Source organism: Sapajus apella, unplaced genomic scaffold (genome assembly GCF_009761245.1).
Source record: "Sapajus apella isolate SASKATOON/1434 unplaced genomic scaffold, GSC_monkey_1.0 scaffold31, whole genome shotgun sequence".
Classification (NCBI taxonomy): domain Eukaryota; kingdom Metazoa; phylum Chordata; class Mammalia; order Primates; family Cebidae; genus Sapajus; species Sapajus apella.
Genome location: NW_022436971.1, coordinates 5,786,768 through 5,812,178, shown reverse-complemented (window position 1 = coordinate 5,812,178; position 25,411 = coordinate 5,786,768). Strand labels below are relative to the sequence as shown.

The window sequence follows — 25,411 nt, the reverse complement described above, 5'->3', positions numbered from 1 at the left end:
GGCCCAGGGCTGTCCCTCCTCCTCCAACTTCTGGAAGCTCTTTTCTTCCCTTCTTTCCACACTGTCCCTGCACACACACCCCTCGCCACCTCCCACCCCACACAAATTCCCAGCAGCTTTGGTGACGACTCAGGCACGTCTATACACAGTCTTTTATCCCTAAAGTCAATGGGCACCCTACATTTGTGGGACTCAAGGGCCCTTTTCGCTGAGGAAGGAAAGAAGGCAGGAAAAAAAGAAGGAAGGAAAGAAGGAGAGAGAAAGGAAGGGAGAGAAGCAAGGAGGGAAGAAAAACAGAAAGAAGGATCTTCCCTAAAAGATAACTGAAGCCGGCCAGGCGCAGTGGGTCACGCCTGTAATTCCAGCATTTTGGGAGGCTGAGGCGGGTGGATCATGAGGTCAGGAGTTCAGGACCAAACCGGCCAACATGGTGAAACCCCGCCTCTACTAAAAAATACAAAAATTAGCTGGGCATGGTGGCTTGTGCCTATAATCCCACCTACTTGACAGGCTGAGGTAGGAGAATTTCTTGAACCAGGACCTGGGAAGTAGAGGTTGCAGTGAGCCGAGATCTCGCCATTGCACTCCAGCCTGGGCTACAGAGTAAGACTCCATCTCAGAAAAAAAAAGATAACTGAAGCCTCCACCTCTGCTGTCGGCAGCTGTTTGCAAGCCCTTTCCCACTCAGAGAACTGTTAAACTTCTTGGGGGTCAGCTTGAGCTGCGTGTGAGCACGCAGGCGTGTTGTGTCAGCGTGCGTGTGAGGGTGATGTGTGTTCACATTGTGCAGGACTAAATGGGCTCAAAATACCCTTTTTTCAAATTCTACTTTAAGTTCTGTGGTACATGCGCAGATCGTGCAGGATTGTTACATAGGTATACACATGCCGTAGTGGTTTGCTGCATCCATCCCCCATCATCTCCATTAGGTATTTCTCCTAATGTTATCCCTCCCCAATCCCCCCACCCCTGCTATCCCTCCCCTTGCCCCCCCACCACCCCCCAACAGGCCCCGGTGTGTGATGCTCCCCTCCCTGTGTCCACGTGTTCTCACTGGTCAACACCCACTTATGAGAGCATGCAGTGTTTGGTTTTCTGTTCTTGTGTCAGTTTGCTGAGAATTATGGTTTGGGGACAGGAATGAAGCTGGTAACCATCATTCTCAAAATACCCTTCCTATTCCATTTCCACCTCTTATGGCCTTCAGAACCTTGAAGCTTTATCAGAGGACTGCAATAAAGCACCCCCTCCTTCCATTGCCATCACCTTCTCTCCTCCTTTGTTGGGACCTTTAAGAAAAGGGCAGGGACTAGTCCTGAGCTAATACAAAGGGATATTGCGAAAAGCAGATTGAAGCTGGGGAGGTACAATGAGACCTCCGCTGGGAATGACCGCAGCAAGGAAGCAGTCAGAGCCAGATCTCCAGCAGGCGGTGTGAGGACCTCGTGATGGAGGCCTGCTGATGGCCCTGACACAGTGGGGCCAGGCTTTGAGTAGCAGGGACAGCTGCAGGGAGTTAAAGGCGCTGGCCCAGGCTGCCGGAGGGGAGGAGCGCCAGTGATTGTGTTGGCCTTTTGACACACTGATTTTTTTTTTTTTTTTCCTGAGGGTAAGGATGGGGCAGAGAAGGTTCTCAAGAAATATTCTCAAATGAGCATGAATTATTGAATCGTTTGCCAGAGCTTGGGGGCTTTCCAGGGACTGTGAGCCCCAGGAATCTGACACTTGGACTCCTCTGAATAAGAGAAATGGAATTCCTGAGTTGGGGCTGCACAGGAAGCAGGAACGTTTTTCAACATAAACTGTATGTCATCCTGGCCAGGCTGCAGGCAAGTGAGGGAGCAGCTGCGCCCGGGGTCTGGCCAAGCCCTGGTTCAGCCAGTGAGACTCAAAGCTCCTCCTGAAGGACGGCCTTTTAAATGACGCTCAGAATCGGATTTCGCTCTGCATTGAGTTTTCTGAAACTTGAAGATCAAATGCTGAGGTTACACATGCTTTCCATTGTTTTTCATGGTTTTCTAGATTATAAAAACATTGCTCTAGCCAGGGTGCTTCTCTGCCCCCTCCTCCACGGCAACCCCAGTCTCTTCTCTGCACATCTGGATCTCCCACAGGGTTGCATTGGTGTCCACGGCCGTCACCCAAAGGTGCCTGGCCCAGAGTAAGCAGAGGCTGGAACACAGCCTGAGCCCCGCTTGTCAAGCTCTGCTTCGGAACAGAGGAGGGGGCCCAGACGGGTACCTGTTTCTAAGTCCTGGAAAGGTATGTGCCTGCCGAGGCCTGGCTGGTGTCCCCCTCTAGATGAAGGCACCTGCCTAGGGCACCACGACACTCTAGATGAAGGCACCTGCCAAAGCCACCATGACTCACCTGGGGTCCACCGCCGGATCCCACCAGACTCTGCCGGCTTTGCCAGGCGCCACTGCCATTGCCCCAGGCCACCACAATGATGGTGCACCGAGCTCCCCATGAAGCGCCATAGCTACACTATGTTCTCTGATGTCTTCTAAGTCATATTGTTACAGGAAAATGAGACACTTCCCCAGAAGGTTTCAAAGTGCAGGCTGCAATAACTCAGAGCTTTGGTGAAGCCACTCGTTCTTTGTTCTGTTTTTTTGAGACGGAATCTCGCTCTGTCGCCCAGGCCGGAGTGCAGTGGTGTGATCTCTGCTCGCCGCAACCTCCACCTCCTGGGTTCAAGCCATTCTCCTGCCTCAGCCTCCCGAGTAGCTGGGATTACAGGCGCATGCCACCATGACCGGCTAATTGTATTTTTAGTAGAGATGGGGTTCCACCATGTTAGCCAGGAAGGTCTCGATCTCCTGACCTCGTGATCCTCCCGCCTCGGCCTCCCAAAGTGCTAGGATTACAGGCATGAGCCACCAAGCCCAGCGGTGAAGCCACTCATTCTATTTTAACTTGACTATAGAACTAACTCAATTGTTGAAGACATGAGGGTACCAGCCAGGGAAATAAACCCCAGTGATGCCCAGCCTTCCGTCAGTCCTAGTCTTTGGGATTCATCAGTAGGAGATTCTTGCTGATTCAGTCTTGGTCTAGGTCCTCTTTGTGAGGATACACTTTGTGTCCTCAAATTTGAATGTTTTCCCAGCTCCTGTGTCCCCAAGACAGATTTCTGGTGGCCTCTCCACCATGGAGCCAGGCAGGCCCACACATGCTTGCCCCAGGCTTAGGGCAGGGTGTGCTCCATCACAAAGAACAGGTCAGTATTCTTTCCTTCCTCCCTTCCTTCCAGGTTACACAGCAGCATGCAAAGTCCTCCCCAGTACAGACCTCACTGAAGCAGGTGTGAGGCAGACACCAGGGCTTCCCAGCCACCTGTCTTCTCTGGCCACCTTTTGGTCTTGTCCTGGTAAAAGGTGGCCATGAATCCAAGCACCACTTCCCAGCCTCATGAGGTGAATCAATTAGCCTAAACTGCTTGTGGTAATTCTTTTCCCCTTGTGAGCAATTTGGCCCTTTTTGGCACCCCGTCTCTGGTCTGACCTGGCCATCCTCATTGGCACAGCCACCCTGAGAAAAAAGTCGTCTCCACGTGTCACTGAGATCCCAGCCCTTGTGCACACTCAGCTCAGGTAGGCTGCAAGGGCAGAAGGCTCTAGACCAACTGACTCTCAACCTTAATTCTTCTAAATCAACTTTAATCTGCCCCAAATCCCCTCACAGCGCCACCAGGACTGTGCCAAGGCCATGGGGGTCTTACACAGCATGGAGACTTCGGGAGCTCCTCCTGTCATCGGTACTGGTCTTCCCGTTTACCATTTGGACACTCACCCACTGAAGGAATCTGAGAAGACATGGACCCCTCAGGTCAGTGGCTCTGAGCTTTCAGAGTAACATTCCTGGTGCAGGAATGTCTGGCAAGACTGGAAGCCCTGGGATCTCAGGTCCAGGGGGCCCAGGGGCACCTGGCCTGGCCTTTTGTTCGCAGCCTTCCCTGTGAGCTCCCTCCAACCTGGGAGGGAAAAAAAATCTCTCTTCTAGACTGGGAGGAAAAAATAAAAGGCTCTCTTCCATGCTCCTCTCAAAGGCACCCCCTGCAGGCCATGAACATGGTCTCTCTTGGAGCTTGGGATTTTATTAAAGACACAGCAAGCCTGCCGTGCAGAAATCCCTCAGGCAAGTCCTTGCCAAGGGCTGGCGACCTCCTGGTAACGTGAGAAGACACTGGGAGAACACGCACTCCTTTCTCAATTAACTATCCCTCCATCTCTCCAAGGAAATCTGACTCCTGGACCAAGCTTGCCTTCTAAACAGGGTGACAGCCTAGAGGCCAAGGGACAGGGCTTTGAGGGGAAAGACTGGGCCCAGCCAGTGAGTGGGGGGCAGGCTGGGAGGAGCATGGTGCTGAGCCCAGCAGGGAAAGAAGGCCTCTGGTCCTGAAGGGCAGGAAGAAGTCACCGTTGGCCACCCTCACAGCCCAGGGGTGGGGCTTCTGGAGTGACTGATATCAACCCACATATGAGTCTGGCCCTGATGCCAAGGGCTGAGATTCAACAAGGCAACCGGGACCAGATACAGTGGTTCTGGGCCCTGTGGGAGCAAGCGGCAAGGCCCTGCTCTCAGGATCCTGGGGCCCGGTGGGGAGGCAGCCTCACACGTGGATCCCTGGCCAGCGAGGAGCAGGATGGCTGAAATGTGGAGGAGGAAGCCGATTCCTGCTTGGGCAGTGGGTGGTGTCGGCTCTGTGGGATCCGAGAAGGTTTCTTCGGAGAGGTTGGGTTTAAGTTAGGAACTTGAGACAGAGAGAAGGAACCCATTCTAGAGAAAGGTGGCAGCTTCTGGGAAGGGTTTATAATTGAAGCTGGGGCGTCAGGGGTATGTCAGAAGAAGGAGGGGCAGTGGAAAATAAGTTTATAAAAACAACTTGAGGCCAAATCACAAAGAACACCCAATGCCTGGGGAGGGGGGTGTTTAGTTTGAATTTTTATCAGTTATGTACGATCATAGTTTAAGGATTCCTGCCCCCAGTCTCAGATTTTGCCTTTTCCTGCTTTTCAAGCTTTCAGCTGATTCTTTTAGTGTTTACCTTCCTAGCTCTAAATATTATGCTTATGTTACTATTTGATTTTTCTACTTTTAATGCCATTCATTGAGTTTCTGCTATAGAAGATGAGATGTTTATGTATCGTGGGAACACTATACATAAACATACTTCCTATCCCTTCAAATAGAGTTACATTGTAATTTTAATTGGTTAATAGTTTGCATTTACATGATTATTACTACATCAACAATACTCTCAAGCTGAATCATATAGTAGACCATGGTAACTTCTTTCTTACTTATTTTTGTACTTTTCTTGAAATTAATCATTACCTTTTTGTTTCCTTCTTTGTTTTAGTTTGTTTAGGTTTCTAAGTACTTATTACTAATAAAACCCCAAAGTTTTTGTCAAGTATGTAAATCTCCTTTCAGGCTGTTTAGAAAGTCTGTGGTGTCCTACCAACTTCAACTTCCTGGGAAGCTCTTCTGAACTCCGGAGGCCTGTGCACAACCATCACGGGAAAATCCCTTCATCTCTCTCCTGGGTTAAGGTCCCCTTGACTTCTTCATTTCACCCCCACGTTTTGATAGAACACATCCTCCAGTAGCTTTCTGAGAAGAGATGCATTTGGGGCCAATTTTTTGATACTTGAATATCTGAAAAAGTATTTTCTACCCTTGCAGTTGATTGATAGGTTGGCTGGGTATAGATTTTTAGGTTAGAAATCATTTCCCTTTAGAATTTTGAAAACACTGCTCCATTGCTTTAAAAATGTTGCAATTGAGAAACATGAAGCCCGCTTGGTTTGTTTCCTTTGTATGTGACGAGATTTTTTTTTTCTCTTCTGGGAGCTTTTAAATCTTCTCCTTGTCCCCAGTGTTGTGAAACTTCACAATAACCGACCTTGCTGTAGGTCTCTTTTCATCCATTGTAATGGGCCCTTTTAATGTGGAAACTTGTCCCTCTTTTAATGTGGAAACTTGTCCCTCCAGTCTGGGACATTTTCTTGAAATTTTTCCTTGACAATTTCTCTGAATGTAGGTATTTTTTTTCCACCCTTTGAATATAGATGGAAATAACATTCTTCCCAGAATGTAACCAGATCTCATGGTCCTAGAATGTAGCCAGGGAAGCAAAGGCATCCAGCTAAGTCTGCCTATAGTAGGAGTCAGAGCAAACGCTTACTTTGGAAAGGGAGTTCTGTGGCCTACTTTCTGCCCTCTGCTGAGGGCCTTCATGTCAATGAGGTGCCTGGGCGGTCCTAAGTCCCATCTTATCAGAGAAGCTGCCCCTGAACAGCCTAAGATGTCACCCCATGCATCAGTTCATAGTCGCTTACTCTGCTTGCTTTTACTTGCCACATCGTAGGTGCTCAATGCTCATTGTCGATCAGATTGAATTATCTGGGATACAACTTTTCTGTCTGTAAGATGAAAGTATTGGGCTAGAATTCGAAAAGTCCTAGTAGCTCCAACGTCCAACAACTCTGCTTATGTCAGTGTGTTGGAAACTGACTTATAAAAGGGAATGAAATCGTCTCTGTAAATATGTTTGTCTGCCTATATTTAACGAATTGGCTGCCACAATGAGGGGAAGTCCTATTTGTGGAAGCCTGTGTCCATCCTACCGGGTCAGTGGTGGGGTGGGGGTCTTGGCTGCTGAAGAGCCCACTGGGACCACAGACTGCCAGACACAAAGCCTGGACCACCTTCAGGATCTGAGCAAACTCAGTGAGGCTGGAGCAGTGAGGAAAACGCCCTCAGTCCAGAAGAACAAGTTGCTCCTTCCCTGCTCTTGAGGCCTTGGGAGTTGTCCTAGGTTATCCCTACCTTGGCCCCTTCCCACTTTAACCAATGACCAAGCCTCCTCCATCTGCTCCCAGGCTTTCTCACCCACCCATCCTCTGTCCTCCATTCCTGTCGTCTACCTCGGATGGCTTTCATCATCTTTTGTCTGGTCTCTGTCAACTGCCTCCTAACTCCTGTCCCTCTACTTAGTTTGTGCTCTACAACATTCTCCTGGCTAGGCCTCGTGGCTCACACCTGTAATTCTAGCACTTTGGGAGTCCAAGGTGGGAGGATCGCTTGAGTCCAGGAGTTTGAGACTAACCTGGGCAATGTAGTAAGACCCCATCTCTATGAAATCTTAAAAAAAATTAGCCAGGTGTGGTGGTATGTCCCAACAGTTCCAGCTACTCAGGAGGCTGAGGTGGGAGGATGGCTTGAGCCCAGGGGTTTGAGGCTGCAGTGAGCCATGATTGTGCCACTGCACTCCAGCCTGGGCAAGAGAGAGAGACTTTGTCTCAATCAATCAATCTATCAATCAATCAATTAAATATTCTCCTTACCAGCCACCACATAAACCCTTCTAAGGCACAAAACAGACTGTGCCCTTCCCCTATTAAAAACTTCCACTGCCCCCACCAATAGGAGAGAGAAGAGAATTTCATAAACACACCTGCACTTCATACTTTAGTATCATGGCAGATGATGCCCACCACATGCTGTGCCACCTGAATCCCATAATGGCTCTCTGACCAAGGTAGAAGTCCCCTTTGAAAGATGAGAAGCTGTAGCCCATGGGACACATGACTGGCCTAAGGGCACTCAGGAGGCCTCGTGGAAGCCAGGTCCCTGACCCCAGCCAGTGCCCCTCCCCTTACCTAATCCTACCTCCAAAGATCCAGCCTAGTTATGCCGTGAACCAGTCTCAGGCATTGGGAACCACAGGGATGGGACAGAGACACAAACCAAGAAAACACCTTTGTGATATCACAAAGCAAGGTATGAGATGTCAGCTGGAATCGGGAGTGGCCGGCCTGGACAGTTGCCACTATGGAGGTCTCCGGAGTAAATGTCCTCCCACCCTCACCAGGACTGTGGGAGGCCAGTGTTCCAGCAGCCACTTCAGGAGACACAGGGTCAGGTGGCTGATGTGTCTTTCTGTGATGCCAAGCTGAGGGGCCAGAGGGATGTGACCTGGCAATGTACAGGATAACATAGGATATCCTAGTGGAGTCCTTAAATGAGCAGACAGCATGTGTTTATTGGAACCCATATTGAGCAGAGAAACACAAGAGAGATAAAAATTGTACCATTGTAAACAAGAAACCCAAGTTGCTTTTTGTTAATGAGGTGAGTAAAACTGACATTTGCATCAGTCATCTTGTAGCCATCATTACAAGAAACCTGCCCTGGGTAAGGGCGCCCTCTTGCGTCGCTGCCTTTGTAATGTCAACTCGTCTTAGCCGCGGCTGGACGACCCTCCAGCAATCTTCTCCCCTGGATCCGGTCACACCCAGTACTTGCCTAGGGAAACCCGAGGCTTCGGTTGGCCCCTCGGGGCAGGGACAACAGCCACCTCAGCAGGGAGACAGCTACTCTACCTGAACCAAACATTTTGTTCCTTGACACTTTTTACACTCTCAAAAATGATTGAGGATCCCAATATATTTATGTGGCTAGTATCTATACTGGCAACTAACACTGAGAATTTTAATATTTAATTTATTTTAAAATAACATTTTACATTAATATAACCTTTTTTCTTTTTTTGAAACAGTCTTGCTCTGTCTCTCAGGCTGGAGTGCAGTGGTGCAATTTTGTCTCACGGCAACCTCTGCCTCATGGGTGCAAGCAACTCTTGTGCCTCAGCCTCCCTCTCGTGCCACCACACCTGGCTAATTTGTTAGTATTTTTAGTGGAGACAGGGTTTCACCATGTTGGCCAGACTGGTGTCAAACTCCTGACCTCAGGTGATCCACTCGCCTTGGCCTCCCAAAGTGCTGGGATTACAGACGTGAGCCACTGCGCCCTGCCAGTATAACATTTTAATAAAAATAACTAGTTTTTTTTTTTAAGTAAAGAAAGTGACATTATTTTATCCTTTTGCAACCCTACTTTTAAGACCTGGATTAGTAGAAGACAACTGATTTTCACATTTGCTTCTAAATCCAGTCTCCTGCCATATCACACCATGTAGCCTCTGGAAAACTCCACTGTACACCTGAGAGAGGATGAACATGGAAAGGGCAAATAATGTGTTTGTATTGTTACATATTTTTATTTTTTCTAATCTGAGGGGCAATCAATTTGTATTGTTATGAAAACGATTTTGATCTTGGGACACGGGACATTCTGTCTTGAAAGTCTTGGGAATGTCCACAAGGCCCTGGCCACTTTGAGCACTGCTGAATTAAGAATATGGTTATGTGACACCAGGCGAGGTGGCTCACGCCTGTAATCGCAGCACATTGGAAGGCCAAAGTGGGTGGATCACCTGAGGTCAGGGATTCGAGACCAACCTGGCCAACATTGTGAAACTCCATCTCTACTAAAAATACAAAAAAAAAAAAAAAAAAAAAAAAGCTAGGCATGGTGGCGGGCACCTGTAATCCCAGCAACTCTGGAGGCTGAGGCAAGAGAATCACTTGAACCCGGGAGGCAGATGTTGCAATAAGTTAAGATTGTGCCATTGCACTCCAGCCTGGGAAACGGGAGCGAAACTCCATCTCAAAACAAAACAAAACAAAAAGATTATGGTCATGTGAGCCTCAAGTCTGGGTGGACATCTAGAACCAAAAAAAAAGTTTAATGTCTGTCTTCAGCATCCAAGTCCTCTTTTGTTTTTGCTTATCCAAAGAAACTAAATTGCCTGAGACAGACAGGGCTTGTGTGCACAGCAGAAGGGAGCAAACACCCGCTCCTCACTCTGGCAGGAGAGGTCCTGACCGGCAGGCCTATCACAGGCGGGAGGGTGAGCTGCTCCAGGCGGGTATTCCAGCAGCTCTTGCTAGCCTAGCACATTTCAGAGCATCGCTCCCTCGCCTTCCTGGTCGGCCATGTCTGGAGACTGCTCTTGGCAACTCTAACACTGTCATTTCAGGTGCCTCTTGGCCTCCTGAGCAAAGCTTGGGGACAGCCACTCTTTCCTCTAAAAGAAGAAAGCTGAGAAAAATGTCTTTATTGTCCCAAGAAACAAATCTAACCCTGATCCAACTCTTGCCATCCAAAACCACTGCTGTGAGGGTTTGGCCCGGACTCCCTGCACTTTACCCTCCTGGGCTCCCCTGGCCCTTGTGTGGCTCACTGGGATTTGAGGAATCCCTCATTTTGTGTTGTCAACAGTGGTCTTCCATGCCTCGACATCTCAGACCAGTGGAAGAGCCACCAATGGGTACATTTTAGGGCAGGAGACTTTGGGGCGTGTTCACAGCCAGCTGCATCCTGCGACAGTGTTGGTTGAGGTGTATGGCAAGGAGGTGGTCGGTCGTGATATCCCGGCAAATAGGGTTTTGGGGTCCAACTGGTGTGGTCCTGAGACAGCCACTTAACCAACTGTGTGACCTTGGGACAGTCTCTTTGTCCTTTCTCAACTTCAGTTTCTTCATCAGTAAAACTGGACTAATAAAACCTACCTTCCCAGTTGTGGTGACATTTAGAGATCACATATGCAAGGCACTGAGGCACTAGCCAGGGACTCCAGAGACCTGAGGCCTAACCCCAGCTCTTTTACATCCTAATTATGTGTGACAAGGACAAGTCCCTTTCATTAAGACACTGCCTTCAATGTGTCTCTGCACTCTGTCTAGTTACATACCATCTCTGTTCTCCTACCGCCCTTGCCCAGCCATCATCATCTATTGTCTTAATTACTACAGGAACCTTGTAATTCATCTCCTGGCTTCTGTCCTAGCCCTCTAGCCCTGACTACTTTCCATGTAGTGACCAAAATTAATTCTAAGTCAGATCATGCGATGTCTCTGCTTAAAACCCTCTAATATATCTTAGCTTACTCAGAACAAAATTTCAAGTCCTTATCATGAGTGGCCTTATAGACGCTACAAAAATCTGTCCTGTCCCCTCTGTGACTTCACTTTCTACTCCCACCACTGCCCTGCATGCCCCGTATCCCAGCCACACTGGTCCCCTTCTGTTTTTCAACATGCCAGGCATCCTCTGACCTCATGACCTTTGCACGTATTGTTCCTCTGCCTGGAACCCCTCCCCCAAATGTTACATGACTTGCTTCCTCATTTCCTTCAGACATTTGCTCAAAAGTCACCTTTCAGAGAGACTTTCCCTGGACACCTTATCTAAAACAACATCCCATCCCTCAGTTACTGGCATCTTACGTTGCTTGATTTTACTTTCCACATCATAAGTGCTCAAAGCTTATTAAGTTGGGTTGCATGGGATTACCTGGGCTATAACTTCTCCATCTGTAAAATGAGAGAGTTGGACTGAAATTCGTAGAGCCCTGCTAGCTCTAAAGTCCCATAATGCTGCTTATGTCCGTGTGCTGGAAAGTGACTTATAAATGAAAACAAAATAGTGTCTGTTATTGTGTTTCTCTGCCTACGTTTAATGAATTATTTAACACAATTAGTAAGGGTCCTCTTACTGTCTCCTGATTCAGCTGAACATCACAGGAGCATGAAACCTCAATGTAGATTATTTGGATGAACAAAGAAAGAGAGCCGGAATGCCAAAAATAGCCTTTGTTTAAAAAAAAAGTTAGATTCTAGATCTGGGGGCCGGGCACGGTGGCTCAAGCCTGTAATCCCAGCACTTTGGGAGGCCGAGGCGGGTGGATCACGAGGTCAAGAGATCGAGACCATCCTGGTCAACATGGTGAAACCCCGCCTCTACTAAAACTACAAAAAATTAGCTGGGCATGGTGGTGCGTGCCTGTAATCCCAGCTACTCAGGAGGCTGAGGCAGGAGAATTGCCTGAACCCAGGAGGCGGAGATTGCGGTGAGCCGAGATCGCGCCATTGCACTCCAGCCTGGGTAACAAGAGCGAAACTCCATCTCAAAAAAAAAAAAAAAAAAAGATTCTAGATCTGTACCCAGACATGTAGCTCATATGACCATATTCTTAATTCAACTGTTCTCAAAGTGGTCTGGTGCCCCTTGGGGGTCCCCAAGACTCTTTTTGGAGTTCTTAAAGTCAAAACAGAGGCCATACATTGGTTCAGCTCTTCTCTGTGTTTGGACATACACTCAGGACATGGCAGAAAGAAAGGTGTCCCTTGTCAAACTAAATAACAGAAAGGAAGACTTTAAAGAAAATGATGTTTATTTGGGAATAGACATTGCAGTGGGCATATAAACACAGTTTACTATGATACTCATATTCCCATTGCAACGCCCATTCCTCACCAGACATAATTTTCTTTTATAGATTCTTCCTATTTGTTTTTTAGTTTGACATAATGGTGTCAGAAGTGGGATTACGTAATTGTTTTGAGATAATTGTCCTTAGCTACAAGAACTAGTAACAAGGATGGTGAGCTGAACGTGGTGGCTCACACCAATAATCCCAGCACTTTGGGAGGCCAAGCTGGGAGGAGTGCTTGAGCCCAGGAGTTCAAGACCAGCCTGGGCAACATAATGAGACCTCATCTCCACAAACACATGTTTAAAAATTATTCTGGCGTGATGATCCCAGCTACTTAGGACGCTAAGACAGGAGGACTGCTTGAGCCCAGGAGGTCAAGGCTGCAGTGAGCTATAATTGCACCACTACACTCCAGCCTGGGCAATAGAGCAAGACCTTGTCTAAAAAAAAAAAAAAAAAAAGATGTGGGGCATGGTACAAGTCTGAGGTTGGACAGGCAGTTGGTGGCTAGATTTTCATACAGAAGTATTTTTTTCGTAAAGTTGTTTTGGCCTTTATGCAAGATTGTGAAGTTGGTGAGTCTTTTGTGATAGTTCTTGTTATAAGGTATTTGTGCATAAGAGCCCTTCCTTTGTGGGCCTCCCGAGGCCTATTTTGAGAGCTTTTAACACAAGTAACTCCATCTTGATTCTGACAACTTCTACATTTTCCACTTTTGATCAAGATCTTTCTCCAAAAGCACTGCTGTCAATTTTCCTGTAGTTAGATTTTGATCATCCCTCAGTGCTGGGACCTGTCCCAGTTTGGTTTGGTCTGGTTCCACATTAGAGGGACGTGATTAGCAACTAGAAGTCAGTGTCAAAACTCTTTTAGCCACACTGGAGCAATTAAGGTCTGGAGGGAGTGACTCTCAAGCTAAGTCTACCTAGAATCTATTGTTAATTTCAGTTTTGTCTGTTCTGTAGGCATTTCTTACCATCTAAAGCATAGGCCAGCATTATTTGTTAAGAGTTGTATTTCTGGAAAAATTTGACAAGTAACAAATAAAAATTTAAAAGGAAAATATCAAGTAAAATAATAATCTCAGTTTGTGTAGTAGTTTTGAGTCATGAACTAGGCTTAAAGGCAACCAATGAATAAATGAAATGATCATGGGCAATTAGGTGAGACTTGTAACCACGTGGCTTGTTTTCCTTTTAAATTTTGTGTATGTGACACTCAGCTTTTCCCAGAGGAATTTATGCAAGTATAGTATGTAGTATTAGCAATAGTACAGACATTTATTACATCAATAAAGAAATATAGAGCAATTTTGTCATCTGGTATCCTATGACTGGGTTGAATTAAAGCAGAGTGAGCCGTTGTATTAGAGATGTTGCCAAGGTCACCCACTAGGTGGACTAAAGGATCTCTTAGGTCAGGTTCTGTTAGGTTACAAGCACAAGCTACTGATTATGAAATTTCAGCTATACCATTATCCTGCCAGGTGAAAAATAGAGGCATTCAAGGGGTAAGCGTCTCGTTAGGATATGGGGCCTGGTTCCAACATCTTGGGAAAAGCTGTCTACAGCTGAATGCTGGAACACCCACCTCTCAGTGTAGTTGAGCCTGGGGAGCACTGGGTGCCTGTCTCTGGGAAGGGACCAGCCTGGGCAAACAGAATGTGAGGAGGAGACAGAACCTATGAGATAGTATTCCCCGGGACATAGCTGGGGAAGTGCAGTCTGTACAACCAAGGACGTCCAGGATGGCCAGAAGCCCTCATCTTGTTGATGGTTTCTGAAACGCACGGGTCTCTGTTGTGTTGTGTTTTGGTTTTGTTTTTGTTTGTTTTTTGTTTTGTTTTGTTTTGTTTGAGATGGAGTCCCACTCTGTCTCCCAGGCTGGAGTGCAGTGGCACAATCTCGGCTCACTGCAACCTCTACCTCCCGAGTTCAAGCGATTCTCCTACCTCAGCCTCACCAGTATCTGGAATTACAGGGGCACAACCACACCCAGCTAATTCTTGTATTTTTAGTAGAGGTGGGGTTTCACCATGTTGGCTAGGCTGGTCTTGAACTCCTGACCTCCGGTGATCCGCCCGCCTCAACCTCCCAAAGTGCTAGGATTACAAGCGTGAGCCACTGAGCCCAGTCATATTTTGAAAGAGTGAGAATTGCCATTGACATCCCCACACCTCCACCCCGGTGGCCCCTCTACGTCATGTTGGACCCTGAAAGCTGTAAGGAGTCTGTGTTCTACCACCAACAGCTATGTGACCGGTGGCGGCACCCTTCTGGGCCCTGCTTGCTTTATGTGAACAAAGTGGAGATGCCAGGTGTGTCTACTGAGAAGATGGAATGGAAGGTGACAGGTGTGCAAAGCAACGTTGGTAGGCAGTTACCCTGCTCCACTCCTGGGGCCTCTGGACCAAGAGCCAGGATTCCACTGACCCTGCCCTTGCCAGAATTCTTATCAGGACCCCAACCTTGGAGTGCAATGTGCTGCCCCTCTGCTCAGTCCTCAGAGCACTGCGAACCAGGCATAGCGGGGCAGGATGGGTATGGATGATGTGCTGATTCTCTGAGCTCCAACGAAGTTGGGGCAAGCACAAAGAACCTCCTGAAGCTCTTCCAGGGTCCTATTTCCTGGAACATCTACCTCTATGCTCAAAGCAGCTTGCTTTGTTGGGGGAGTGGGGCAAGGAATGGATGCCCAGGCATTCCCTGAGCATGCATGCTCCCCGCCGCTTGCAAATTTGCAAGGACAAGAACTTCCTTTGGTTGTGATGTGTGTGCATGAGGTGTAACAGCAAGGGAGCGTGTGTGTTCTGTTAACATGGCTTGAAACCAGTTTCAAGGTGATTGAATGAGAGGCTTCCTGATTTCTGTTTACATTTCACCTTGCTAATGGCCCATTACAATTTCACTTTGCTAATTGCCAGAGTAAGGGATCATTTGCAGCCAGAGCCTTGGAGAACCTGGGTGTCTGCAGCTTGGCCAGAGTAGCTATGGCTGAGCTCAGCCCGGACAGACTCCAGGGATGCTGGGGGGTTTGGACGCCCATTCCATGACTTGTCTCAGCCCCCACCCTCACCCTCCGCAGCCGGGACTCATACACCCCAAGCATCCTGCCCTCCTCCGCTCAGATGCCTTCTGCTCACTGTCTATTTCCTGGTGTTCTTCTCCCCACACATCCCCAAGCCCAAGCCTCCTGGAGGGAGGCCCACAGGCTCTCCATCAGCCATTGTATTTTTAGTAGAGGTGGAGTTTCACCATGTTGGCTAGGCTGGTCTTGAACTCCTGACCTCAGGTGATCCGCCTGCCTCAACCTCCCAAAGTGCTGGGATTACAAGCGTGAGCCACTGCACCCAGTCATATTTTGAAAGAGTGAGAATTGCCATTGACATCCCCACACCTCCATAAGCTCCAGCCATGCTCCATAAGCTGACCTCTCCTCATTGCTCTCAGGGGGTCCAGGGCTGGCTTTGCCCATGTCGCATACCTGCCAGCATTCTTTGGAGCTGAAGCATTGCTAAGTATTAGCTGTCCCTCCAGCCTGTGCAACTGCAAGTGTCCTTCTTAACTGATTTCCTGATATGCCCGTAGCTGTGGCTCCTGACCAGCCACCACACGCACATATCACACTGGAATCGATTTGGCCAGCCTCAACTTCTCACCATCCTATTTGTACCCTAAGTGGTCCTGGGCATTGACTTTACCTCCTCAACCAGGCTCTGAGCTCACGGAAGGCAGGGCTGTGGCTGAGCCCGCCCCAGCAGTCCCCACTGAGTGCATGACCTCATGCTGAGCACACAGAAGCATGGAGAACATGCTGGCCAGGGGTAATCTAAGGAGGCTGTGTCAGAAGCTGGGGCGAGGGCATGGACGGAGGCCGTGGGACTGAAGGGACAGAGGTGGTGGTGTCCTGGGAAGGATGCTGAGTTTGCCCTGAAGTTACTGTAACAATAAACATCAGGAAGGAAGAAAAACAGCTCAATGTAAAAATAACGAACTAGGCTGGGCGCAGTGGCTCTTGTCTCTAATCCCAGCACTTTCGGAGGCTGAGGCGGGTGGATCACTTGAGGTCAGGAGTTCAAGATCAGCCTGGCCGACATGGTGAAACCCTGTCTCTACTAAAAATACAAAAATTAGCCAAGTGTGATGCATGTGCCTGCAATCCCAGCTACTCAGGAGGCTGAGGCAGCAGAATCGCTTGAACCCAGGAGGTGGAGGTTGCAGTGAGCCGAGATCATGCCACTGCACTCCAGCCTGGGAGACAGAGCAAGACTCTGTCTCAAAAAAAAAAAAAAAAGAACTGAATAGAGTCCCTGAGAGGTCACCAGGTACAGTGACATCTTCCCCATCTGGAGCAGTTGAAACCCATGAAGGGAGCAAAAAGGGTCCTGAGCAGCCAAGGTGGATGTCACAAGCTCCACGCATGAAAGCTCATGCACTTCACCCTGAGCTGAACCCCTCCGTTCTCTATGCTCAGGAATCCCTGCTTTTACAAACACGTCTAACAAATGCAGGCATCTGGTTTGTAAATGCACAAAAGATTAGAAGCAACAAATCAAAGTCTCATTAAATTGCTTGAGGCCAACGTTCTGACAGCGCTGAGAGGTGACAGGTGATAGCCTCAGTAAGGGATGAGACTGCTCAGCTTTAGAGGGCTAGCCTGAGGACTCCAGGAGCCCAGCAGCCTGGGCCATCCACTGCAGGGCAGAGCCATAACCAGTGAGGCAGTGTCCTCTAGGCACCTCCTCACTCTGTAGCTCAGTATGGGAATGGATGCTCACAGTGATGAACCCTGAACCACGAAGAAAAGCTAAGTGATGTTCAGGACTCTCTGTTTAAGAAGATAAGTGCCAGACACAGTGGCTCACGCCTAAAACCCCAACGCTTTGGGAGGCTGAGGCAGGACGACCACTTGAGCCCAGGAGTTTGAGACCTGGGCAGCATAGCAAGATCCCATCTCTCAAAAAAAATGAAAGAAGGCCGGGCGCGGTGGCTCAAGCCTGTAATCCCAGCACTTTGGGAGGCCGAGGCGGGTGGATCACGAGGTCAAGAGATCGAGACCATCCTGGTCAACATGGTGAAACCCCGTCTCTACTAAAAATACAAAAAAAAAAATTAGCTGGGCATGGTGGTGCGTGCCTGTAATCCCAGCTACTCAGGAGGCTGAGGCAGGAGAATTGCCTGAACCCAGGAGGCGGAGGTTGCGGTGAGCCGAGATCGCGCCATTGCACTCTAGCCTGGGTAACATGAGTGAAACTCCGTCTCAAAAAAAAAAAAAAAAAAAAAAAAAAAAATGAAAGAAAATTAGCCAGTGTAGTGGCACGTGCCTGTAGTCCCATCTACTTGGGAGGCTGAGGCAGGAGGATCTCTTGAGCCTGGGAGGTCAAGGCTGCACAAGCGGTGATTGTGCCACTGCACTCTAGCGTGGGTGACAGAGCAAGACCTTATCTAAAAGGAATTTTTTAAAAAGAAGATAAGGAAGCACCGTATTCATTTTAAGTGAAATTTCCTCGAAAACTTAGTGGTAGCTTCCATTTCTGGCTTTCCACACACTTTATTTACATGCTCTCATCAGGGGGTTGCACAAGTTATTGCAATTTCAGAGATGAGGACAGGTGATTCAGCAAGGGTCGCGTGGCTGGTAGGTAAAAGGGCAAGTCTCAGCATCAAGGGTTCTGCAACCACCTGCACTTCCCACGCTGCCTCTCTCCAGAGCAACTCAGGCTCCTGAATGCTCCAGATGCCGTCCACTGTCCTGATGTTGCAAAATGTCCTCTTCCTCAGATGTCTCCCTCTCTGTGGTCTGTCACTCCCCATAGCATCCTGGGGCTGCTGGGTGTGACCTTCATCCCTGCCGTATCTCCCCCATTAGCGCACACCAACACTAGAGATCTTACCATTGATAGCACTTTGGTTCAAGCACCAGATCCCTCCAGATTGGTTTTTCAGGAATGAGACGGCTGAGCACTTACAACGCCACACCCAGAACCCAGAGTTAAACATTTACCAAGAGGCAGTATGCCATAGCCGGCTCTAAGACCAAACTTCCTGGGCTCAAATTCCAGCTCTGCTACTTACTGTATAGCCTTGGGAAGGCTACTTAACCTGTCTGTGCCTTGGTTTCCCCATCTATAAAATGCAGATAGTAGTAATATCTAATTCACAAGGTTGTTATAACCATCAAAAAAAGTTAATAGGTGCAAAGTGCTTAAAACAGTGCCTGGCACTTAGTAGGCATTTGACAAATATAAGTTATTATTGCTAATACAAAGCAGTGTATATGTATCATCATCATAAGCTGTCTCAAATCTCTCTTTTTTCTAGAATAATACTGTTTGTAAAAATCTCTAATTATTGCAGCAATCCTAAAAGATCAGCGTGAGTTTTCCCATTTCATAGCAGAGACTCGAAGCACAGAGAAGCAAAGTGACTGATCCCAGGAAAGAGTGCCAGGAACTGGCAGAACTGGGAATCGTCCCTGGGTCTACCTGGCATTTGAGTCATAAGCTTTCCATTACGTCATAACTGTCTTTCTTAGTACAAATGTGAAAGAGATTAACTTACTTGGGAAAGTGAGTAAGAGAGCGTTCTGATGGCTTCTGACGACTGGAAGTCCCACTTTCAAATCTCGCTTTGAAAGACTGAATCACCCAATAGTAGGAAGTTTCAGAACCTGAGAAGGCAAGTTTGGAAGGAAGGATTGGACTTCCATTTTTCAATAAGAGGTGCCAGAGAGTCAAAGGTTGTCATTATCACTGTTCATGGATGTTCTGGTGATCTATTGCTACCTAATCACCCCAAATCTCAGTGGCTTAAAACAGCTATAATCATTTTATTACCTCTCACAGCTCTGGGGTCTGGCTGGCCTCAGCCGAGTGCTTCTCACACAGGGTCTTTCATGCAGTTGCATTCTGGGGTTGGAGACATATGGACAGTCTCCTCATTTACATGTCTGGTGGCTGGTGCTGATTCCCCTAGAACAACTGCCCGTGGCCTCTCGGTGTTGCTTGGGCTTCCTCACAGCATGGTGGCTGGATTCCAAGAGCAAGGGTTACAAGATCCTAGGGTAGAAGTGCATGGCATTTTTCTGACCTAGCTGTGGAAGTCACCTAGTGTCACTTTTGCAATGACTTCTACTCATCAAAGTAGTCATAAACTTTCTTCCACTAAGGTACAAGGAGAAGTGACATAGACCTCTCCTGGACTCAATGGGAGGAGTGTCAGGCAGAGCATGTGAGATGGGATATACTTTGAAAGTACAATCTGCCACATGGGCAGGCTTTCCTGGGAGAACCTGCCATTTGGAGGGAAAAGGTGACAAATTAAGGCTCTAGCAAGGACCCCTCCCTGTAGTCACGTCCGATGGCAGTTCCTTCAGGGAACCGGCCACAAGAGACATGGTTGGCAGCAAAATTTACTGCTCTGCCAAAGCTGTCATTGAAATAAATGTGATTAGGTCTGCAGTGACTTCATCATCCGGACTGTTCTAATAACATGTAATTTGCCACCATGCTGTGACCAGCAAAGCCGCCGGGGCATGTAGTGGGAATGCCTGGTCACCTGAGAAACGGTCCCATCTGCTGGAAATCTTACAGGTCTTTGACCTTGTTCACAAACAGATAGATCTTACTTCCTCCTCTCACCGCTTCTGTTATGCAAACAAAAGCGGAGGCAATTTTGCTTTTGAAGCTCCTGAGTCAGCCCAAGCCCCAGGAAAGGTCATGCTTCTTCCCCCAGCCTCTCTCCCTTACGTCCAGGTCTCAAGCCTGAGAGCTCTGGAAATCCAGTTAAACCAGTTAAGAGTTTTCCTGCCAGACAGCACAAGTGTGCTGGGGCCTGGGCCCAGCCTCGAAGCAGGCTGATGCTCTGTGCCTAGCAGGCCCTGCTAAGATGTGGAACACCGGCCCTGAGATGGTGGGAAGCCCTCCTGTGCAGCTGGTCCCGTCCATCTCTCCCTGGCTCCCCGAGCCAGCCAGCTGCTAGCTTCTTCTGGTTTCTGTCACCTCCAGCTCCTGTCCTACCGCAGAAAGCGCAGCCTCCTCAACCCTGTATCCAGGACCCTCCTGTGCAGGCCAACCTGGTGCCACTCTGGGCCCTCCTTGCCGGTGCAGTCAGGGACAGGGCTGGCCTTCCACAAAAGCCACAGTGCAGAGCCCCCCTCCATCACATTCGTGATGCTCACACCCTCTGGTGCGCTTTCTGCTCCCTGGGGCTGTGGGGTGAGGCTGCAAGTGAGCAGAGGACTCGAGGAGGGGACAGGGTTCGGGCCCTTGAGTCAGGGACTGCTGTGCTACCCTGGATGTGAGTTCACTTCCTCTGGGTGCCTCTCCTGACCTGCAGAAGCTCGTCCCACTGTGGGCCCTCCTGATCCACAGAGTGTTCCTCTACCAAGTGACTCATCCCTGTGAAATCCCAGTACAGAACAGTAATGAAATCCAGACATTTCCCCAACTCCTGGGCAGGTGACTCTACCCAAAACATCCAGACCTACAGAAACGCTGACAACTGTCACCATTAATGGAGGATTTACTATATGCCGCATGTAATACCAAAAGCTTTATTCTCAGTTTTTTGGGATTTTTTTTGGTTTTTTTGAGACAGAGTTTTGCTCTTGTCCCCCAGGCTGGGGTAAAATGGCGTGATTTCGGCTCACTGCAACCTGCCTCCTGGGTTCCTGTGATTCTCCTGTCTCAGCCTCCCGAATAGCTGGGATTACAGGAACATGCCACCATGCCTGGCTAATTTTTATATTTTTAGTAGAGAGGGGGTTTCACCATGTCAGCTAGGCTGGTCTCGAACTCCTGACCTCAAGTGATCCACCTGTCTCAGCCTCCCAAAGTGCTAGGAATACCCGTATGAGCCACCGCACCCAGCTGGTATTCTCAGTATTTAATCCTTATAAGAACTCATTCTACAGTTGAGAAAACAGAGGCTCAGAGAAGTTAAATAAATGTTCCATTGTGTCATGCCAGTAAATGTTGCCGCCACCATATGAATCCAAATCTGTTTCTTTGCACACTCCAGACTAGAAGCTATGAAGTGTTTCTGATGTATTGTGGGCATGGCAGACAGCCCCTGAGTCCATGAAGTCATCTAACCAGGGAACGTCCCGTTTCATCCCCAGTCTCCTTCATGGGGCAGAACCAGAACCATGGGGCTGGGCGAAGGGGAAGACAGTGAGAGCAGCTGACAGTCAGGCTTTGACTGACTGGGAAGAGGGTGTTTCCACCATGGAGGCCCGACTGAAGCTGAGTGTTTCCCTGATAGCCATCTACAGCGGACAGGAGTCAGGCCTCATACACTAAGGGGTCAAAGATGAAATGGGATTTCCAAAGATGACTCCACCAGGCTAGGGGTGCTGCTGCCCTGTGCTGCCCAAGAGATCTGAGACATCTCTTCATCCTCTCCCAACCCCCACCAGAAGTACCTTTCTTCATACAGCAAAAAGTGCATGCACTTTAAGGTCAAGTCCCTGATCTACCACTTACTAGCTGTGTGACCTCATGAAAGTCACTTAACATCTCTGAGCCTCAGTTTCCTCCTCTGTGACTGGGGATAATATCCATCTGTCAAGGTGGCATGTTGTCACCCTATTGTGGTTGTTGTGAAGACTGAGGATCTTGGGTATGAAGCACTAAGTGTCCAGAAGGCACAATGACACTGGTGTCACCGTCCTGACTCCCTTGAAGGGCAGGACCCCATAAGTGTGTCGAATTCTTGTTCTCAGAGCAGCAGCTTCACTGGCCCCCTAGACAAGAGCTCCCACCCCTGTGACCCTTGGTTTCCCACACTCAGAGTCACTGATGGGTCAACACATAGAAACCACCTTCTCCCAAAGATGTGGTGGAAAGAACGGATGGGATTGGCCCGAGCCAGAGTGTACACACGCTACTCTGTGAGGACCCTGCAAGGTCATGGATGTCCCAGTAAGGCATGGATGGGGCTTGCTAATAGGGCCGCAGGTGGCTGGCAGACAGGACCAACACTCCACAGCCAGCAGACAATGACCGCCAGGGGCTAGGGGTGCTCTGATGAGGCTCAGTGAGGAAGTGACCTTTATCTGCCTGGAAGGGGCCTTGAAGGAGCAGGAAACATGGGTCCAGGGGAAGGGAGGGAGGGAGGGCAGCCCCATTCCAGTGGCGCAGAGCTTGGAGGTGGGACTTAGCCCAGCAGGTCCAAGGAGAGCACCCGAGCAGCTGGCTGTGGGCACAGGGAGACAAGAGAAAGAGCTGGGAAGCCCAGGCTCAACCTTGGGCATGGCCAGTGTCTGGCAGGGTTGGGCCAGGGGCACAGATAGCCCCAGGGCTCCAGACTCTGGGAACCAGAGAGGAGACAGGAACTACCAATGGGAATGGCCACAAGAGGCAGAGGGTTTTTGCCTCCATCTCCTCAGGTAACTCTCACAACAAATCCACCACAGCAGGTACTGTGGTCCCGCTTTACGGAGTTTTCCAGACCAGGACATCAGGCTGGAGAGGGCCCCCGGCTTGGCCCCAGGCCTCACTGAACCCAGGATCAGGACATCACGCTGGGGAGGGCCCTCGGCTCGGCCCCAGGCCTCACTGAACCCAGGACTGTCTATCATGTTCCACTGCACCAAGCAGAGAAGAAGAGTGAGTGGGCTGGCTGGAGCCAGGTCTTGTTTTCCTGGAACCCAACCCAAGAAACCTTTGTGTGAGAACTGGTGAGCACGCCCTGCCCTCTCCCAGGGCCCTGATGGGACGGGAGTGCCAGGCAGGAAAGGCAGGTTTCCTGCAGCCTCAGGCTCCACATCAGCCAGGCCAGACTGAGCCTTTCTGGCACAGCGGGCTCGTTCTCAGAGCTGCAGCTTCACTGGCCCCTGAGGCAGGAGCCCCCACCCCCGTGACCCTTGGTTTCCCACACTCAGAGTCACTGATGGGTCCACACATAGAAACCACCTTCTCCCAGAGATGTGGTGGAAAGAACGGATGGGATCGTTGGGTGCAGGTTCTGACACCCTCCTCCGAGGGCCGTCCTCCACTCACCATCATCCTTGTCCAGAGGGGCAAGGTTGTTCTGAGAAGTGGAGGCAGGGCACAGCTGGGGAGCCCTGCATGTCTGCTTATGGGAATAAGGGGTTCCCAAGAGCCCCCTTAGCCATCAAAAGACCGAAGTCTGGAAACCCACGTAGTGAGGGAGGACACAGGACAGTGGCCACTGCGGGGCCGCTGCGGTTCGTCCAGGAGTGGCCATCAGAGGCTGCCCTGGCGTCTGGTCCTCATCAGCCCCCTCCGCCCCAGCTCCCCAGTGCAGACTGGCAGGGCTAAAGGCCACGTTCCCACGCTGCTCCTGGAGGCTGGCCAGGCCCCGCCAGCGCCTTTCACAGCCCAGCCCAGAGCGCCTCAGGGTCTGGTCGGAGGGGAATCAGTCAGGTTCAGCTACCTGCTGGGAGGGATCACACAGTCAATGCCTCTTTCTCTCCTAGGAAGCCTTGGCCACAGCAACGGCCAGGGAGAGACGGACCTGCAGTCCCTTTCCAAGCAGGCAATGCCCTGTGGGCTCCTGTGTCCCCCACCACCGACACTGAGGAGCTTGCTCTCAAGACCTCCAGACCATAACCCCAGCTGGGAGTGGGGACCAGCCAAAGAGATATGAACTAACCAGGGGCCGCTGGGCTATTCAGTCACAAATACAAGCATGTCCAAGTGTCTACCAGCTTCTGGGTGCACGGCTGGCCCACGGTCTGGCGGCAATCGAACACGGCCTAGAACTGACGTGACATGCGAGCTGTGGGCCCCATGGTCTGCGCAGTAAGGGAGAGGGCTGGAGGGAGGGGCCTTGTCTGGCAGGATGTGGCTTTTGGTCATTTTCTGGCCTCTGCTTGAGGCTGGACTAGGGTAGGCCTGAATGTTGGGGCTACTTAGAAGAGACCCCAGATAGCCCAAGCCACCTGGCTGTCATGGGGTCAGTGACAATATGGTTGTCAATCCACTCACAGGGCACTGTGGTCAGGGAGGAGAGGTCACAGTGTCATGATTAAACTCATATTGGCAGATGGTGACACTCTAGGGCCCCTGCTTTATGACACTTAAGCAATTGCTTGGCTGGGAGACCCCAACAGCCTAAGGTGAAACCTCCAGACCACAGCCCTGCGCCAGGGATCCCTCACTTGGAGTGGCCAGAATAAGGAAGGACTTGCCCTCAGGTCTCCCATCCTGCCATTGCCATGGAGCCGGGGACTCGAGATTTCAGCACCTTAGAAGCATCTGGGTGAAGCCTTCCAACTGGAAATTCAGGCAAGGCCTCAATTGGTGGGGGCAAGGGCCGCTGGCCAGGCCATCCTGCTAGGGGGGACCAGGCAGGGCCAGTGTACAGCGTTGCTTCCGCGGCCCCCACGTGAATCTTGGGTGTCCTGGAGACTGGGCTCTGGCCTCCTGGCTGCCCTCTGCACTCACCCTGCCTGCCACATTCTCATCCCTTCACAGGAGCCTTCTGGGGAGCTCAGCTCCTCTGCACACAAGCAGAGGGATCAGGGTGAGAAATGGGAATGGCCACAGGTTTCTCAGGCATGGGAGAGGCAAAGGCCCCCAACAGGAGGGCTGAGGCTGTCAGGGAGGGGCCAAGGCTGGGTGTGCCCTTCCTAAGGGACCTGCAATGAGCCAGCACAGAACCAGATCATCAAGAGTCTGAGAGATAAGCCACAGGCAGATAAGAAGAGCACTAAGCTGCACACCTAAGTGCCTCATGACTCACTTCCCCTCCAGGGAGCAGGCTGTCACCTCAGTTTCCTCCTGCACCACAGAGGCAGAGAAGGCTGGGTGACTGCTGGGGGCTCTTCAGCTGGGGGTGTGAGGTCCTCACAGAGTGACCTTGTTAGAAAGCATGTGGCGGTGGGCGGGGAGTGTCCAGGGCACCGAGGCAGCCAGGTGGTGGTTCCAGGGCTGCCCTTTGCCTGCTGTGTGACCTGGGCAAGTTCCTCCAGCTCATCCATAAAATGGGCCCATGATGCCCATCCTCTCCCAGGCTTGGGAGAAATCAGCTAGGCCAAGGGAAGTAGACTTAGTGGTGAACAGCAGGCTGCTGTGTACATGTGTGTGCATGCACACATGCACACACACAAATACATACACATACCCATGCATGGACACACACACACAAAATACATACACATACCCATGCATGTGTGCGTGCACACACACACACATAAAATACATACACATACCCATGCAAACACACACACACACACACAAAATACATACACATACCCATGCATGCACACACACACACACACACACACACCTATGTACACACATACACACACAAA

General features: G+C 49.9%; 1 long non-coding RNA gene across 1 annotated transcript in view; it reads right to left on the bottom strand.

The window, feature by feature from the left end:
- Window positions 1-25,411, bottom strand: part of LOC116561980 — an 84,809-nt gene that overhangs the window by 44,581 nt on the left and 14,817 nt on the right. Inside the window, exon 2 of the long non-coding RNA XR_004273694.1 lies at window positions 18,691-18,799. This is a non-coding gene — a long non-coding RNA (uncharacterized LOC116561980). The remainder of the gene's footprint in view (window positions 1-18,690; window positions 18,800-25,411) is intronic.